Source organism: Schistocerca nitens, chromosome 1 (genome assembly GCF_023898315.1).
Source record: "Schistocerca nitens isolate TAMUIC-IGC-003100 chromosome 1, iqSchNite1.1, whole genome shotgun sequence".
NCBI lineage: Eukaryota > Metazoa > Arthropoda > Insecta > Orthoptera > Acrididae > Schistocerca > Schistocerca nitens.
Window position 1 is genome coordinate 923,278,992 of NC_064614.1, and position 20,110 is coordinate 923,299,101.

Below are 20,110 nucleotides of genomic sequence, written 5' to 3' on the forward strand. Positions count from 1 at the left end.
ATGTCCTTGATAAAAACAGGCTCCCGAGAGTGTGACTAGAGATCATCCACACACATACCTTTTGTGCAGAATACACCCTGAACATACATGATGGCTATCAGTTTCTCCAGTTCCTCAAGTGACACAGTCCAGTCATTGTTTTTTAGTATTTTTTTGAGCATTTGATTCTGTGTAGTTCTTCATGAGACGTAGCATTGCATCGTTAAAAATACAACAGAAGGTGCTGATGACAGACCTGTCTACGTGTTGGCAAGTGTAAGCAGTGGGATCTCCTCTCGCCTTCAAAACATTAACAGCTGACTGCCTTCCAGAAAATGAGAAATTTTCAATCTCCCACTTGGTTCTATCCCTTGCAATCAACTTTGTAGATGCTTCCAACAGTACCTGCTGAGGCGAAAGAGGTGATGATTGACGTATATCAGCATCTGAATCCTCTTCCACTAATCGCACGTCATTCACAATGCTTTCATCTTCACTTGTGTCAGGTACATAATCATCATCTTCATCAGTGAAGTCAATTTCCGATTCAACTTTAGAAATCTCTTCTTTATCAGAAAGTCCACACTGATGATACATGTTCGAAAACAAGGACTGCCTGAGTGTCACAACATAAGCTGTGGCAGACTGGAATATACACATGCCAAGTTGCAACAATGAGGAGCAATTGCTCTGCATTACTGCTTATTGTTGCCACTGTACTGTTGGATAACTTACTTATATACAGAAGAGAAATTACAGTGGGGTCAAACTGACCCCTTCGCCGTTCTAGGTATATGATTGAAATGGTGAAGAAAATTAAAATATTTTGTAAATACTAAAACATCTTCGGAAAGAGGAGAAGAAATTAGAAAAAGTCATATAATTTCATTAATGGAGTAAATAAACTGGACATGACAATGAACGAAAAAGTATGACAATGGTAATTTTAACCCCTTCCAGCGTTCTAGTGTTAATCTACATTTCACAACCAGTAAATTATGATCAGAGTCCACATATGTCCCTGAAAATGGTTTGCAGTTTAAAATTTCTGTCTAGCATTACATAATTTACATGAAATGTGATATATTTAGGTCTTTTCCACATACACAACCTTGTTTCAAAATTCCTTAACCAAGCGTGTTAGCAATGATTAAATTTTGCTATGTGTAAAATTCTACCAGGTAAGTTACCTTTCAGCCCTTTCCCCCAGTTAATGTCCTAATTTTCCTTTTCTATTACTGAATTCCAGTCCCCCTCCACTGTACATTTTTGTCTCCATTAACCGTCTGAATAATTTCTTTTACCTTTTCATACATTGTTTTAGTACCTTCATCATCGGCGGAACTAATAATTTTGGTGGGTGTTGGCTTCATATCTGTCTTGGCTATGATAATATTTGCTCTATATTGTTCATAGTAGCTCACCCACATTCTTATTTTCTTATTATTAGACACACTACTGCATTACACATTTCTTTCTTTTTATCTTGTAATCATAATACTGTACTCACCTGCACAGAATTCTTGCTACTGCTCTTCACCAATCTCAATATACTTAACATGAACCTAGGCATTTCTTTTTTTAAACTCTTTAACCTACCTACCTGATTAAGGGTGTAATATTTCTTGTTTCGTCCCGCAGAATGCCAAATAAGTTTTTGCTGACAACATTCTCCTCATTAGTACCAGTCTGGAAATTCGAATGAGGAACTATTTTACATTGTAATAGAACTGCTCAACATATCCCTTCGTTTTGCAAAGTATGGAAGAACAAGATCACAATAAGTTTGATTTGGTATTGTAATCACACTTTTGTTTCCCATCATCTTTCAAAAAATTAAAATTGATAAAAAATGTTTTAGTTTATGAAATATTAGTTGACTGTATCCCTTTGATTAAGAAACATTGATTATTGTATTTGAATTTTGAATATTGTTGGAACAGTAAACAAGTATTTGTATCGAGGAAACATGGAAATGAAACATGGACGATAAATAGTTTAGACAAGAAAGGAATAGAAGCCTTTGAAATGTGGTGCTACAGAAGAATGCTGAAGATTAGATGGGTAGATCACATAACAAATGAGGAGGTACTGAACAGAATTGGGCAGAAGAGGAATTTGACTAGAAGAAGGGATCGGTTGGTAGGACATGTTCTGAGGGGTCAAGGGATCACCAATTTAGTATTGGAGGGCAGTGTGGAGGGTAAAAATCATAGAAGGAGACCAAGAGATGAATACACTAAGCAGATTCAGAAGGCTGTAGCATGCAGTAGTTACTTGGAGATGAAGAAGCTTGCACAGGATAGAGTAGCATGGAGGGCTGCATGAAACCAGTCTCTGGACTGAAGACAACTATGAAAACAGCAAACAAGTTGTTGGACTCTGTTGGTAGTGCACTGTAGTTACAGAGTAACATGTAATACATAGCTGTAATTGGTCTGATACCAAGCAGCAAATGGGCATGAGGTGCTAGACTGTAAATTTGTTTTGCAAATGATTTTCTCAAATTATAGACAAATACTCTGGATACTGTGCAGTGAGGGATTTGACATTAATTACAAAGTTGACATGAAGAAAGAAACCTGCATCATTATATTATTTCAATGTACATATTTCCAAAGAAACAACCCAACTATCTTGCAGCAAGCAGAATCTACCATCAAGATGAACAGCCAGACATGAATTTTAACATCAACAAGTACAAAGTCACATAGAAAAAATAAACTTTATTCACTCAACATTCATTTGCTCTTACAAATATGTACTTACTTTTGCAAATGCTTGCAAAATGAGAAAAGTGTGAAACATGCTAATTTCTTTAGTACTTTAATTATTGAACTCAATCTGTGCCAAGCGGATGCCATCATCATTAAACCATATAGAAGAGTTGCATATCCTCACAAAATAAAATGGCTGTAGTTTCCCCTTGCTTCCATCCATTCTTAAAATCAACACAGCATGTCCATGTTGGTTAATGTTACAAGCCCAGATAAGCCAATCATCCAAGCCAATGAACCTGCATTTATTGAAAAATTGCAGCTCCTCTTCAGGAATCATACGTCAGTCTGAGCCTTTCAAAAGATACCTGTTCCATGTGGTTGCATCTATGCGGTACGCTCTTTGTGTCACTGAGGAACACAAGCTAACCCCACACTGATAAGGTGTGTTATTCATGGAGTGCAATTATTTGCAATGTTTATGAAGCTGACGGGTGTGACTGAATTTTGATTAGGGTTTTCTAGTGGCAGGAAAGGCAGTGGGATCAGGGTCACAGAGGAAATGTTATATTTGTGGATTGTGTGTGGTTTGATACAGTCTGGTAGCTGACTTTATTCATTTTCTGAGAATTTTCTGAGACAGACGGAAACTGCCCCGAATAATCATTGACCGTAATTGGGATGCTTATGCGAAATTAGCAACACAATAATCAGTGAGAACATAAATCTAAATTTCATTGAAATTGTAACATGCAGCAGGAAGTGTGATTATGTCAGAAAGTTATTACTTTAGTAATGTATTATTTTAATTTATTATTGTATGTCTAGTGTTAATCAAGAAGTACATTATCAAACATTTTGCAAGCCCAGAAAACTTACACAATACAAAGGACATAGCTAAATAAACAGCAGTGGTACAGGAGAGATGAAAGACGTTTGAGGCAAGGTGCTGTGGAGCTCCATGAGCTTTGGTAGTGAGGGGCACTAGTGTAGTTTTAACACTGAAAATAGTAATGTTTGAAACTAGATGACAACAATTACTGTGTATGACACAATGAGTGAACCAGTTATCAGTTGAACTGTAGTAAAACCAACTGTTGTGGACTGAGACAATGTGCACAGCCAGCCCTATGGACATGCTGCATGTACTGCTAGTGCAATGTAAGATTAAATTACCATATGACAGGGGTCTGTACTAATGGAAACAAATTACGGTTGGTCAGACAATTTGCCTGACATGCGAATGAATGGTGCTTTTCTAGTTTCACATTATGTGGCACAGACTTTTATTTATGTTGTGGAAGTGCATTTGTTTACATCCTGACATAAAATGAGATACACTGCCTGCTGTGAGCATACCAGTCTACGACAGAATGTCTTCATTGTTTCATTTACTTCTTTTATTTAACTATTGCTGTGCACACTTTATAGTTGCTCAGCCAAAATATTAGAACAGCAGTGTGCCAGCAAAACCAGTAAACTCACTGTTAACAATTTTAGCTCTTTTTTTTACTAAAAATGCTGCCTGCACAGTGGGCACACTGGTGCAGTGCAGAAAGTACTTGTCTGTGCCTAGCTAACTTACAATGAGTCACATACATTCAACAGATACACTTAAGAGATGCCTCTAACACTCACAAAGGAAAGGTGCTATTGTGACCAAAAGAATCTTTCCAATTAGGTAGCTAAACTTACCTCTCAAGGTCACCCTGCCAACCAAGACATTACTTTACTTTAGTTTTATGTTATCTAACAGAACTGTGAAATAATGTGCTAAGGAACCATGAGGTAATCTACATGTAGAACAATAAATATTTGTTTTCTGCATCATTAATCTGACAGTCAGACATGTGGTGACACATTTCAAACTGTCATCATCTAAACACTTTGATACTGTACAAGCACATATGACGAAAGCCAGTTAGCTATGTGATGCAGGTAAGGAGCCATTAAAGATAAGTGTGCAGTGTGACATGTTAGTTATATAAGTAACATGTTTGATAAATAATAACACTCTCTCTCTCTCTCTCTCTCTCTCTCTCTCTCTCTCTGTGTGTGTGTGTGTGTGTGTGTGGTGTGTGTGTGTGTGTGTGTGTTTCAACAAACACACAACGTGTGTGTTTCATGGTAGCTGATAAGCTCCTGGAGTCAAACTTGTTGTCACAGTTATGTCACCTGTCTCTTGCAGGAGCTCCTACTGGATCAGTGATGGCTTGAAGGCCAACTTAATGAAGGTGATGTTTTTGGTCATCAGGAAATAAATAGTCATTAACAACCATCCAGTTGTCAAACAATCAAGAAAATTGGATCCTTTTGTTTAAAATATTATACTGTTTGTATCCATGTCTTAAACATTCATCTAGAATCCATACTTTATGATACAGATGCACATTCCATAGTGAGTCAACATATATGAAATACTTTATTGTACAGTCAATGAAAAAAAGGCATTCACAAATTTTTACATTAGCGGTTTGATGTATTTTATTTCTCATGTTTTTGTAGCAAATTACACTCAAATGTTGACTAATGAACAATTAATGTTCACAATTTATAGTGAGAAATCTAACTGTAATTGATGACAGATAAGTAATAAAAGTTTCGTGGCAAAGAATGCATACAATAATTTATGTGGCATCAAATTCCAGAAGTAAATACATTAAGAAATTTTCAAGATTTGTAGAGTTTATCTTCGGCACAAGAAAAATTGTTTGAAACACTGGTAGCATAGCTCAATGCCTGCTACACAATCAATATTAACTGATGGAGTAATAGAGAGAGAAAAGAATTTGCAAACTTCATGGGCCCATCAAGTGTCCCCAAACAGAAAGCAACAAATTATGCAATTCTAAAAAGTGAATGATAGAAGCTGACTTCTGAATTTAACTAGCTCAAGATCCAGGAACTGATTTGACATGAGTTTACATGATGCAGCAGAAATGTTGTATCATTGCATATGTGGTAGAAGTGTAACTTGAAATATATGCTACACAGCATTCAGACCCAGCATGAAAGAGATACATACAGTGTGTTCTTTCAATTGCTTTGGTTAGTGCTGTCTGCTTCCTGGAATAAATAAAGGAAAATTAAATTATTGCAAGATTTATGAAAAGATATGTAGTACTGTAAGCAACTGAAGCATCAGATCTGTGCAGGACATGCAAATTGTGAATGAGCTATTTTTTATAGTGCCGAATCTGGAAAATTTCAGCCTCTGAAAGAGCAGCCTATAGACATATTTTCATAAATATTTGAACTAGGTAAAACATGGGGACAGACACATATCAGAAACCAAAAAAACTGAGAATTCTAAAAAATAAATTACCCTTAGACAGTTAGGAAAAGTTGCTGAGGTTTCTTGTTGAGAGCATAAAAAACATTTTTCATAGTCATTCATAGTTTCAATTAAATGAAGGAAATCAGAAAGAGTTCAGAAGCAGATAACACAGACATGAACACACTATTACAAATTCGCACAATCTGCTACATATATGCAACAGCAATGACGTGAATCACAAAGGTGTGTGAGATTTGAGAACACAAAAAAACAGATGCAAATGAGAACATAAAAAGAAATGCATTTATGAACAAATTACAAGTGATATGATATGAGACAATACCAGAACAGAAATGGGAGTTCAATGTAGAGTAGTCAGCAAATAATTTTCTTGTCAATATAATCATTTTGGGTTACAAGCCATACCACTTGGTAACATTAAAAACAAATATGAAAGAAAAAGATTATTTTGAGTATCTTTGCAGAGGTTCTTTTCTGGATGACAAAACTGCAGTATTATAAAGCTTTCTTATAGGTATCATCACCGTATGATTTCCAGTACTATTATTGGGGAAAATAAAAGGCGCACAGTAACCGTACTGCACAGAAGAAGGTGTAAATGTACAGACAAAGAAAGTATCACAAACAGACTATATCTCAAAGTAACACAAACGAGAACAAAAAAAACTTCATTTGCATGTTGCACACCAGAGCAGCATATGGATAGTTGAAGCAATGAACACCAATAGGCTTAATGTTCTATTCACAGTTACAATGATGCAAACTTCACAAGGAGACTGTGCACTATTAAATGTATGAAGATGTTAGTTATCAGTATGATGTTGCACCCCTTCCTGCCTGGATGTATGCACTGATTTGGTTGGGAAAGGTGTCATCAACTAGTTATATCCTCTTGAGGCACAATGGCCCACAAATGTTGTAATTGGTTCTTGATATTCTGGATACTGGTACTGGGGCAGAGTTGGCATCCATACTGGACCCAAATGTTTTCTACCGGTGACAGATATAAGGACCATGCTGGCCATGACAGTACCTCAACATCAGGAAGCACTTCATACAGACATGTGCCTTGTGTGGATGACCATTGTCTTGTTGAAAAATGGCACCATGATATTGCTGCATGAAAGCTAAAAATGAGGATTTAGGATGTCTGTGACATAAAATTATGATGCCCAAGTACCCTTAAATCACTACCAGCAGTAATCTGCAGTTGTACCCAATGGTTTCCACCACCAAGAAGCCATAAATAACACTGCTGTACCTCTCCAAAATACTGGAAGAATGAGACTTCTTTTTAGGTCACCACCATCCTTTGCATCTATGGTCATCTGGGGTAGTACAGAAGCATGTTAATCATTGTACACGATGTGGTACCGTTCATCAACAGTCTGTATCTCCCAGTCACGGCACAACTTCAAACCAGCATTTGTGTTACAGTTTAATATCAGCCTACACATTTAATTGTAATTCATTAATCTACTTCTGCTAGCCTCCGACCAATGGTGCAGCGTAGTGTGACACAGAATGGTGCAGGGACTCCATTAATTATTCTCAGATGGTAGGTGTAAATGTGAGAGGACTACAATGCGCTTGGTGCACAACACAGTGATCTTCCCTTGTGGTGGTCAGATGTGGTTGACCAGGAGCTTGACAATGTGTATGCCTACCCTCACATTCCAGTGCAGTCCACCACTGAGCCGTGTCATATCCAAATGACCCACAAACCTGGATACTGAACAATTCAACCAGCCGACCAAAAGGTGATCCAAAATGATGCTCCTTTTGTACACTGTTAGGTGCTGATAACTCTGTCTCACATGACTATGCATCAACTCTGTGTCCTTCACATCGATCACTCAATGTCTGATACTGTTCACAACCCCTATATATCCTACCAGGCACAGTAACAATACTAATGCACACTAGTGACTGTTCTATTTGTCGCAGAGAATTTACAAATCCACAAATGCTGAGTATGTATACAAAATTATGTTGACATTTGAGCATGTTTTCCGGGTGCCTCACATTTTTTGTCACGAAGTGTATATCAATTGCTTCTGGTTTCAGCATTTACCTTATGTTCTTTCTTGATGTGAAAAAAGGGACTTTCTCAATGTCTCTTCCTGTTCTTTAATTGCACAGAGTATCTTCTACAACAATGAATATGACATGGTACTTATTTGTTAACAAGTTTCACTTTAATGAATGTTTGTTTATCATTAGCTGTAAGATAGTGTGAATCGTGAATGGCAAGCCTGATGCAGTGGTGCAGGTAAGTGGACAGAGGCGTGGCTGGGACAGGTTAGGAGGAGGCAGCCCCATGTAAACCTGCAGTGGCTGAAAAAAAGTTGAACAGGTAGCTCAGGGAGATAACTGTAATGTAGTATGAAGGCTTTCACGACCGGATGACATATCTTCTTGTAAACCTTCCGGGATGTAAGGTCGTGGTCCATGAAACTCTTCAGCTCCTAACGGCAAGACTCACCGGAGGAGGAACACCCCTCTGAAGATGTCCAGCGCATCTCTGGACGAAACGTTAGGAGCTGAAGAGTTTCGTGGACCACGACCTTACATCCCGGAAGGTTTACCAGAAGATATAACTGTAATGGTTTTCCCAGCACTGTAAATGTCCAATGGTGGCGATTCCAGCCAGTTAAGTAAACAATGTGTCATATACTGTGACACAGTGAAATAATAACTTTTAGACTAAATGAGTTATGAGAATTCTAAGCACATCAAAATGAGCATCACGCCAAGAAAATTAAGATAATCTAATGCAACAATGCCTGTGATAAGAATTCAGTGAACAGCTCTCATTTTAATTATGTTCATTTTTCATCAAACATGATGATTTATTAGTGAATGCTTGACAACATAAGAGCACTCTAATACTTATGCATGACAACATATCAAATCTGAATGTTGATCAGCAATATGGTGTTGCTGTGTCTGCAATAAATATGACTGAATATGTCAATTAAGTCATATCTTGATCAATACAATACACAATGTTGTGACTAAATTGCAGTCAACAATCATACACATTCAGTGACTTCTTTGTCATCCGAATGTTAGATGTAAGATATTTCTTATAAGAGAACTTAATCTTTTCCAAAACACATATTAATGAAGATGATTGAAATGTAAGATTGGTGCAATAAAACTGAGAGCAGCACTGGAAGAAGCAAGAAAAACCGAATGTTTCTCTGTCCATTTTTTAATGGTTTAAAACATTTCACACACACACACAAATTCAGTCTGTCCTTATCTACTTAAATATTACTGAAAAGAGAACATCATGTATAACATCAAAATGATTAGTGCAATAGTACACTTCTGTAAGTGTATATACTGTAAGTTTATGGTTAATGTTGTAATATTTGAATGATTAGCCACTTTGCACTTTAAAGGAAATTCAACTGCCATTCTTTAGTAGGGGAGGTAACATGGCACAATAGGACCTCACAATCTGAACCTTGTGATACTACGATTATTTTGTTTCAACCACATATTACAGTAGTAATGGACAGTATCTAACCTAATTTATTTATGTATTTAGTTCAGTGTTAACCACAGGTGTCACCAGCATTAAATTGTTGTTGTTGTTGTTCGTGGTGGTGGTGGTGGTGGTGGCGAGGGTGGTGGTGGTGGTGGTGGTGGTGAGGGTGGGACGGAGGGGGGGGGGGGGGGGGGGTAAATAGACAGGGTAGAGCATTTGCCCACAAAAGGTAGTCCCAAGTTTGAGTTTCAGTCCGGCACACAGTTTTAATCTGTCAGGAAGTTTCAAATCCACACACAATCTGCTGCAGAGTGAAAAATTTCATTCTATACAGTATTAACATTTAAATTTATCGACACTGTGTTTATGATTATTATGTCCTAAATAACCACGGTAACTATTTCAAACTTAAGTATTTCTAACTAGCTTCTGCTTGATTTTTATTGGAAATGTAAATAAATTGCCTCTACACACATAATTTTATTTAGTTTATTTTTCAAACATTAAAATACATTTAAAAACACAAAAAGAAAATACAAATAAAAATGTAAGTAATTACAATGTCAGAAATGATAAACACAGTATCAACAGCATAAGGTAAAATAATCTTACAAAGTTCATTCTGTAGTGATCAGAAAATATTTCTCCTGTTGTCAGAATCGGAAACAAATATTCTAGCAATTTTTCTTTAGTCTATCTGATCTAACAACAATTTGTGCACACTGCAGCCTGCTAAATGATTGAGCCTCTGCTGTGTCACTGCAGAACACAAGTAGCTCTCTAGCCATCGTAAAGCAGTAAAAATGCATTCTGCTTCAAGCTTGAAGCTGGGCACACAAGGATAGCTCTTACCAGTGCTTCAACATAACTAAATAATTATTCAACTTCTTTTCTCACAGAAACCAAAAGCTCTTTTGTGTCTTTCAGGCATTTTACTTTGTATTGTAAATGAAAGCATTCAAGTTTTATTTTCAGAGTTTGAACATCAATTTCTGGGTATGGAGACACTAAATCATGTCCTTTTTTTCTCCAACAATACTTTTTCCATGGTAACCTGTTTCTTCAGGCTAGGTTGGCCAAGTATTCAATACCTAAGCCCTTGGGCAGCCATATCAATAATTTGAAATTATTCCTGGCAGTAAAATTCTTCCAGCGATAGAAATTCATGTGGATCCATGCCCTTGGACAACTGCTTAGGAACTCCTTTTTTCCTTGGAAGTTGCAGCTGTTCTAAGCCAAGTTCAGATTTCTTTACATTCTTTGCATAAGGAAGAAAACCTTCCTTTCAGTCTGAGTTTGTTAAGGCCCTCAATTATAAATTCAACTGATGAAGTCCAGAGACTGTTCTTTTTCTCCTTGGAAACTCTTGTCCAAGATGTTTAGAAGCTCAATTACTTCCTTCCCCATTATGAAATCAATTGTAATGTTATCAAAATCATAACTTTCCTTTATATTGATCCTTTTGTATCGTATTCAGATTCATTAATGTAGCTTTGTAAAAAACATTTATACAACAATACAGGATTATGTTAAGCATTACTGTAATTATATATATATATATATATATATATATATATATATATATATATATATATATAAACAACAAAGATGATGTGACTTACCGAACGAAAGTGCTGGCAGGTCGATAGACACACAAACAAACACAAACACACACTGCGAATGGACAGTTTGTTGCTGGTCATTCCCACATAGAATGCGTCCTTTCTATGTGGGAATGACCAGCAACAAACTGTCCATTCGCATGAATGGACACAGGCAGACAGTGTTTGTTGGTAATGAGGATCACCCTGTGGCTAAACATGCCTTGGTGCACGGCCAGCACATCTTTGTACAGTGTTACACTGTCAGGGTTATCTGGATACTTCCCACTAACACCAACCTATCCGAACTCCGGAGATGGGAACTTGCTCTTCAATATATCCTCTCTTCCCGTTATCCACCAGGCCTCAATCTCCGCTAATTTCAAGTTGCCGCCACTCATACCTCACCTGTCATTCAACAACATCTTTGCCTGTGCACTTCCGCCTCGACTGACATCTCTGCCCAAACTCTTTGTCTTTAAATATGTCTGCTTGTGTCTGTATATGTGTGGATGGATATGTGTGTGTGTGCGAGTGTATACCCGTCCTTTTTTCCCCCTAAGGTAAGTCTTTCCGCTCCCGGGATTGGAATAACTCCTTACCCTCTCCCTTAAAACCCACATCCTTTCGTCTTTCCCTCTCCTTCCCTCTTTCCTGATGAGGCAACAGTTTGTTGCGAAAGCTTGAATTTTGTGTGTATGTTTGTGTGTCTATCGACGTGCCAGCACTTTCGTTTGGTAAGTCACATCATCTTTGTTTTTAGATATATTTTTCCCACGTGGAATGTTTCCCTCTATTATAACCATATAACAAAGATGATGTGACTTACCAAACGAAAGCGCTGGCATGTCGATAGACACACAAACAAACACAAACATACACACAAAATTCAAGCTTTCGCAACAAACTGTTGCCTCATCAGGACAGAGGGAAGGAGAGGGAAAGACGAAAGGATGTGGGTTTTAAGGGAGAGGGTAAGGAGTCATTCCAATCCCGGGAGCGGAAAGACTTACCTTAGGGGGAAAAAAGGACGGGTATACACTCGCACACACACACATATCCATCCACACATATACAGACACAAGCAGACATATTTAAAGAAATGTCTGCTTGTGTCTGTATATGTGTGGATGGATATGTGTGTGTGTGCGAGTGTATACCCGTCCTTTTTTCCCCCTAAGGTAAGTCTTTCCGCTCCCAGGATTGGAATGACTCCTTACCCTCTCCCTTAAAACCCACATCCTTTCGTCTTTCCCTCTCCTTCCCTCTTTCCTGATGAGGCAACAGTTTGTTGCGAAAGCTTGAATTTTGTGTGTATGTTTGTGTTTGTTTGTGTGTCTATCGACGTGCCAGCGCTTTCGTTTGGTAAGTCACATCATCTTTGCTTTTAGACATATTTTTCCCACGTGGAATGTTTCCCTCTATTATATAATGTGGGAGAAGAAATGCTTTTTCAGTTCTAGCTCACTTTTTCTCAGTTCTCAGCAAGCTTTCTTGGTACAAAATCTGTACCAGTTAAAGGTGTAAATTTCCTCTTTTTTTTAATATATGGAAAAGTTTCATCAAACTGCTGTGTTTCCTACTTCATTTTGTAGTTAGCACACCATAAACATTTCAATATGCCCACTGAACCACAGGCAGTAACACTTTCAAAAAATATTAATTTATTTGAATAGTCCGGCATGCCCATCACTGCAGGACCAGTACTTCAAAAGTAAGTGTGCTACAGGTGCAATTCAAGGGGATGCATGCAGTGTACGTATACCAAACAGCTACTGTGAATTGAATATTACTGTTTTGTATGTCTTTGGAAGGTAAATAAATCTGTGTCAGCCTGCTCAAAGTTTTTGATTTAGTTTCTTAGTGGCAAAGTGGCTGCACATTCTCAGGACTTGGTAAACTTTGTGGGTAGTGCATGTAACAGTTAAGACTTTCTCTGTGCACAATGCTGACACAGTTGCATTTCAGTGTGGAGGTAACACTTAACTATTTTTTAGACTTTGCTGAATTTTTAGCAATCATGCACTGATTATTGATTTTATGCTGATTTGTGCAGCTAGAGCTTTTGTTTCGCAGTTCAACACAGTTATAGCACTAAATGAACTTTATAAGCTCAACATTCAGTTTATTTATGACAAACTAAGTTAACAAGTAAATCACAATTTATTTGAAACCTATAATTTGGTGACTTGCATCATATATATTTTATTTATTTGTATTGCTGAAACTGAACTTCAGTTATTTAACATTTTCATGTACTGCTCAGGCTGAGGCTGTTGAGTTTGTTAGTTGAAGTAATTTTACGGGTATGTGATCAACTCACCCCCCCCCCCCCCCATTTTCCCCTCCCATCTACACCCACAACTGTAGAAGTGAGCAGAGCCGCAATAGTTGCAGGGACACCCATTTGTCCTACACCCGAAAACATTTATACAGACTTTGATATTGCCGTATAATGACAGTCCTGGCTGACGAACACAGCTTACATCTATTCACAAAGTGTGTAGCACTACACAGGATGCCGTATGAACTGCTTGCTTCAGAATGCAAAGAACAATAGAAGAGGTTCCTGTAATGAGTTTTCAGTGGGGTGCATTGCATTTCAGACCAAATTAATTACAAATGAATCAATCTCTAATGAAGCAGGTATCTATTAACAATAGCTGAAACTGTTGTGTACCAATTAATCAGGCAATGACCATGCTTAATTAGATGCGATCCCTCTGGAGGTATACACTTACTTTCCTTCAATGTAAGAACCCATTTATCCAGTGAGTGTTAATATGATATTGAAATCAAGTTGTAATTTTGCACTTTTCACATATGCAAAGCTATGTCCAAAGGCATATTTAGCAGAAGAGAACATACATCCAAAAGCTGCCACACCCCAAACTACATAAAAATGACTAACACAAAAACCCATGAGACGAAATTAATATAAAACTAAATTTAAAAAACTATTCCCAACATACCTTAAACTCTCAACACCAAAGAATCTTTCAGTCAGTTTCTTCCCATTGCAAATCTTTTCATTTAGTTGCCCAGCAGAGGCAATCCTATCAACATTTTGACCCTCTGGAATAAAATTTATTAATAATTAGCACATGCCTCTTATCTGCTTAAGTGTTTTATTCATTCATTCCATCATCCTATACATTCTGTACATACTATAATGAAAGGAACCCTTCATTAATGCTGGATGACTTAAGTTACACATTAACAGGCAGAAGCCGCCACCAAAAGTGGCTTCTGTGAATGTTTCTATTCATCTTAAGTGGTCTATTAACAGCAAAATTTCCCTCACAGAATAAATTGTATGTACAACTATGGCTATTCACAATAATTTATCATAAATTTACACTCTAGAATGCTCATATGACACGGGTTTTTAACTTTTTCCATTATATAGACAGCCAATAGTGGTCCCTCAAATCAGTAATGTTTCTTTTCCCTAAAAATAATCTGCACTACCTGCTTCCACACCTATCATTAGCACAGAAGTAAGTGAAATTTTTGGCAGTGAAAGTCTTTCACAATGTAGATAACTGTTTTGCTCTATGATCAATGTCAATGTGATCATATAAATATTCTGCAAGCAGCAAGACATATCAACAGTAAGTTTCTGCTAACCTTTATTGCATGAAATTTAGGCATGAGGAGGACAAATATTTTATAGCACGTTAAAAACAGTTAATTATTAATGTGATTTCTAAGAGCTGTTTCCCTTTTTGAGTTTCTTTGTTTTGATAGTGCACGTAATTTCAGTTCATTAGCATCCAGGGATCTGTGGAGATCAATAAATGGGTGGATTACTCTACCTGTAGAAATAAAGTGTCTAGTAGACAGTAGCAGTGTTTTCAAATGCAGATTAATTTTGTTTCTCCTAGACAATTTCTCTCACAATACTGAGGAATTCTTAAAAGCGATTAATTAGTCGATTACAAACCTTTGAACAGTCATCATGTTACCACATGAAACAGCCATTTCAGAATGAGAATAATAATTATAGATCTATCACAAGGACCAACACTGGGTATGCTGTTGTTCTTGTAATACATAAACAATCTTCCAATATATATTCAGGAAATAGAAGTAGTTCCTTTTGCTGATAAGTATTATAATGAACACTAATGGAGGAACTTCCACACTTGCAAACATAAATAATATTTCTTTTTTTTATATATTAATAAATGGTTCTCTGAAAATCGACTGTCACCGTATTTGGATAAAACACAGTACGAGCAATTCAGTGCTACACAAGACCTGACCACACCATTACAAATAATGAATGATGGTAAATCAATAAACAAAACAGAATATTTGAAATTCTTAGTTGTTTACATTGATAAGAATCTGCACTGTAAATAAAATGTTATAAGGCTTGTTAAGTATCAAATCTGTGCAACTTTTGAATGACAGTTACCAGATTTTGGAGATGAAAATTTCAAAAAGTTGAGTATTTTTTTTTTCTTTTTCTATTTTCATTCATTAATATCATATGGTGTAATATTCTGGGATAACATGTCATTGAGGAAACAATGTGTTCGTTGTGCAGAAGTATGTAATAAGGATTGTAAGCAATGCCCTTTCTAGAACGTCTTGTAGACCGCTCTTTAAACAGTTTAGAATACTGCTGAAGTTTGTTGTCAATAGTCAACCACAGTTTGAAATCAACAATAAAATTCAAACATACAACATCAGAAGGAGAAATGATTTACACTATTCATCAGCCAGCCTTAGTGTGGCAGGTAAACAAGTGAGGTATTTGGAGATGAAAATAATAAATGTAAAACACAAGTCATATATACTTGCCAACTCCTCCTACTCCATAGGATTTTTGTATGTTTAGTAGAGTGTGTGTGTGTGTGGGGGGGGGGGGGGGGTGCGCATGCATGGATGTGTGTCAAGAACCTAAAAGAACAATGCTGGAAACAGAATTCAGCAAAATGGACTCTAGCATTGGGCAGGTTAGGCAATAATTATAAGGCCTATATAGAGGTATGTGTGTTTTTAAGAGAGAGAGAGAGAGAACATAGTTAAATACAAATCACTGTATGAACGTAAAAAATAACCTTAAGAAATCGTGGAAATGGTCAGCAAGTTGACTTATCTCATGTTGCCGAAAAGATGTACAATAACTGTATAACTGACTCATACCACATCATACGAAAAGGCTGCAGTTATAATCCCAGAACATACAAATAACTGATTAATATATCTAGCAGATATGTTGCTTATGAAATGTGGGCAACATTTGTTCATTTCACACACTTGTCATATTCAGATTGAATGTGTTTAATAGTAGCACACATAACTAACTAAAACAAAAACAAAGAAAGCAAATAAAACTACAGGTACAAGTTTCTTTCTTAAGAAACATATCTGTAAGGTACTCAATTCATTTTTGTTTATTAGCTCCAGGAAACCAATTAAATAAATCTAAATTCATTTTTTAATATTTTCTTGTTTTCTTGTGTTATTTACACACAATTAGCTGAAATAACAACTTTGCTGCAGTGTTTTACATAACATCAACAAAGTAGATGTACCATTTGGTGTCCCATTTTATTTGGCAGTTGATCTAATTTGTAAGTCCTTTTGGCACCTACTATTTCTTCCTTAGACAGGAGTTCAGCCTTCGCTTCATCGACTGAAAATGAAATATTCTTTCTCTTTAACCACTCCATAATATCTGCCTTGCGCCAATTTGAACATGGCAGCTTTTCTATCTACATGGAGTGGTAGCTGGTGTTATCCATCACGATAATTGACCCTTCTTCCAGCGCAGACAACAACCGAATAAACTAATTCTTAAAAACTTCTCCATTCATTTCTGAATGGTAATCGTATTGGCAAGAACTTTTCCCACCACGAAAACAAGTTTGGCCTCTGGTATGTAGCATGCGGTTAATGAACCATCGTGGGCGATGATTAATCGGCCACCTCTAAAAATAGGCACTTTCAAACCGCCGTTTCCTTTGGAGTCATGCTATATATACTTAATGGCATGGTTCTGTGAAACCAGAGTTTCATGCAAGGACACTACCGGCCTGGTGTCTTCAGCACGCAAGAAGTGCACTGTTGTACACAAAAACTTCGCTCTTGCTACTGCAATGTCTCTGTGTTCCATTAAAAATTTCCTTGGCCGTCATTACACTTCTTAAATCGGAAACCGAGCGAGTGGAGAAACGAAGATCAGAGGTCTCTGAGCCCGAGTAATTAAGTTTTTCATGGAGGTCAGACTGTATTTTTTTATCCGTTGGATACTCTCCTCTGTCGTAATATCCAAGTACAGTTCTATGCACGAGCTCTTTGTTAAAATTGTCAAAGTCGGTTGATTTCCATTCACATTCGTATTCCTTTCTTGGAGAATCGAAATACTCATTCATGTCTGGACTCTACTTCTGTGCCAGCCACTATAGTGTACTATTTTGTAGTAAGGACTAACGAAAGGCACTTGTTACAATGGGGTGTTAATAAGTTGTTGGCTTTTCCTAGTTAAAATTGATGTACATTAATTCTGACATTTTGTTTTTGCATTAAACTTTATTCTTTACATAATGGGTGATAGTACTTGTATAACAGTAATGTTTTTATTTCTTGGGTGCATGTTTGAAACGAACATGGCACAAGAAAACAGAGAATTCACGGTGAGAGAGAATTGAGCTGTAAGGGAACACAACCAAACAAATTTATGACAATATGTCTGGTACACTGGGCGATAACTGCCACTCCTATTCCACTATCAAGAAATGAATTGCTGCATTTAAAACAGGGCATTATGGCACTGAAGATGAAGAGCATACTGAAAGTCCATATTAAGTCACGGTTCTGGAAACAGTGTGTGCTGTTCATTCAATGATTCTGGATAGTATAAGGATAACTGCTAAAAATATAACAGAGACCCAAAGCATATCCCAAGAACATGTGGGTCATATTGTTCACAAAGTTTTGGACATGAGAAAGCTCTCAGCCAAATGGATTCCTAAATGTGTCAAGGCAGACCGAAAGTGTGAATGAGTGGTTGCTTTACATTTCATTTGGGTTGAGTTTCCCTGGGATTCTGTAGGATTTTTGGATCACCTCATCAACATAGTTGAAACCTGGACACACACTTATGATCTAGAGCCCAAATAATAGTCCAAAGAATACACACACATTGATTAAAGAAGTTCAATACAAAGCTCAGCTGGCGAGTTGCTGGCATCCATCTTTTGTGATAAAGATGGAATCCTGTTTACAGACTACTAAGAACATGGTAAACCATCATTTCAAAGTACTATGTTGAACTTCTCAACAAACTGAAGCAACAATTGGTCTCCAAATGTTGTGGAAAGCTGAGAGAAGGTATGCTGTCTCTGCAAGACAATGCCCATCCTCACAAGGCACCCATCACACACTAACAATTGGCAGACCTTTACTTTGAAATCCTCAAACTTCCACCATATCCATTTGACTTGGTTCCCTCAGACTTATCTTTTCCCAAATATCAAGAAACATCTCACGAGAAAATGATTTCTGAACACTGAGGAAACCAAAAAGGCTGTGGATCAGAGGTTTACAGCACAACTGAAATCTTTTATTTGGATGGGTTAAAGACTCTGGAGCAAAGATGCCAGAAAGGAGTTGAGCTCGAAGGCGAATATGTTGAGCAAATCAATATTTCATACTCATACAGCATTACTTTCTTTATAAAGCCTGGGCCTTATCAGCACTCCCTCATAAGTGTTGGAGAGCACCATAACTCATGGTCCCTTAGTGAGAAAAAGAAAGAAAACAATGTGAGGACACACTTTCATTCAGCTTAAAATATGGGATTTTGATAACTACTCCTCACTGTGGCATTTTTGAAAAGATATCAGATTCATCTGTTGAAACAGCTTCAAGCAGTTCCTCACAATGCTAACAGCCTGGAGATGCAGGTATCCTTTTACACCATCAGCTTTATCAAAATTGTACAACTGATCATTCTATCAGTCAGAGGGCTATTACTAGACTACAGCTTCAATGATTTATTGACTTCATTGACTCATCAGCTTTATCAAAATTGTACAACTGATCATTCTATCAATCAGAGGGCTATTACTAGACTACAGCTTCAATGATTTATTGACTTCATTGACTCATTATGCATTCATAGTACACAGTTACCTTCTCTCAGACTTTAAGCAGTATTATACATGAACAATGAACTCTAATCTGATAGTGGTTCCACACTTTCACGAAATTATATATGACAGAACACAAGCATCAAGATACCAGCCAATGAAACATAAAACATGAGAGCAGGACTGCAAAGAGAATGGTTACGCCCAAATTAAATTAGTTCCAGAAATTATAATTTCTTTGTTGGAACTGAGAAACCAATGCTTAAGTCCTGAATGGACAGCTAAGTTGGTAAAAGCATTTGCCATGATTCTGATTTTGAGTCATAGTTTGGTACACATTTTAATGTGCTAGTATGTTTTATGTTTACTTTCCATTTCATTTTTTTCTCTTCTCTGTGATTTTTCCTTTCCTTTTTCTTTCATCTCAACCACTGTTCCTGACTCAAGTCTTCCAGTTTTCATCCCATATTCTTTCTTTGTTCTCTTATCTCCTGTACCTACCCTTTTTCTTGCAGATTTCTTTTCACTAGCAATTTCAGTTTAGTTTTATCATTTTGTCTTTAACTCTCATTTATTACTTATTAACTACCTACAGCTCATAATTGCGCACTGTGGAATTTGAATCTAGTCTGTTGCTCCAGAGGTACAGCCCAATAATTTCCTACACCCAGTTTTCGGAAGGACCTTTTTTCATTCCTTTGGCATTTTTTTTCCCCCTCTTAATGAATGAGTTTAAAATCTGAATACTTTAAAATTCACTACATTTTTAAATATCTGTTTGTGGCAGTCCTATTTCTGTTAGCAATTCATTCACTCCTCCACCATAATCTGGAGCCCCACCTTTGTCAATGTAGTAATGGTAGAGTTATTAAATAAGAAAGTGAAGCAGCAACTAGAAACTGATTGTG

The 20,110-nt window shown here is 37.0% G+C and overlaps 1 protein-coding gene across 10 annotated transcripts in view; it reads right to left on the reverse strand.

The window, feature by feature from the left end:
- LOC126192659 (ribosome-releasing factor 2, mitochondrial) overlaps positions 1 to 20,110 on the reverse strand; it is a 253,755-nt gene that overhangs the window by 220,712 nt on the left and 12,933 nt on the right. For 3 of the 10 annotated variants that reach the window (XM_049932623.1, XM_049932621.1, XM_049932624.1), the window contains exon 2: positions 14,067 to 14,169. The exons of 4 other annotated variants lie outside the window; for them this stretch is intronic. The gene's annotated coding sequence lies outside the window, so the exon portion shown is untranslated. Of the gene's footprint in view, positions 1 to 1,582; positions 1,669 to 14,066; positions 14,170 to 20,110 lie in introns of all 10 variants that reach the window. 3 more of the 10 variants (XM_049932625.1, XM_049932626.1, XM_049932622.1) reach the window with 2 other exon arrangements.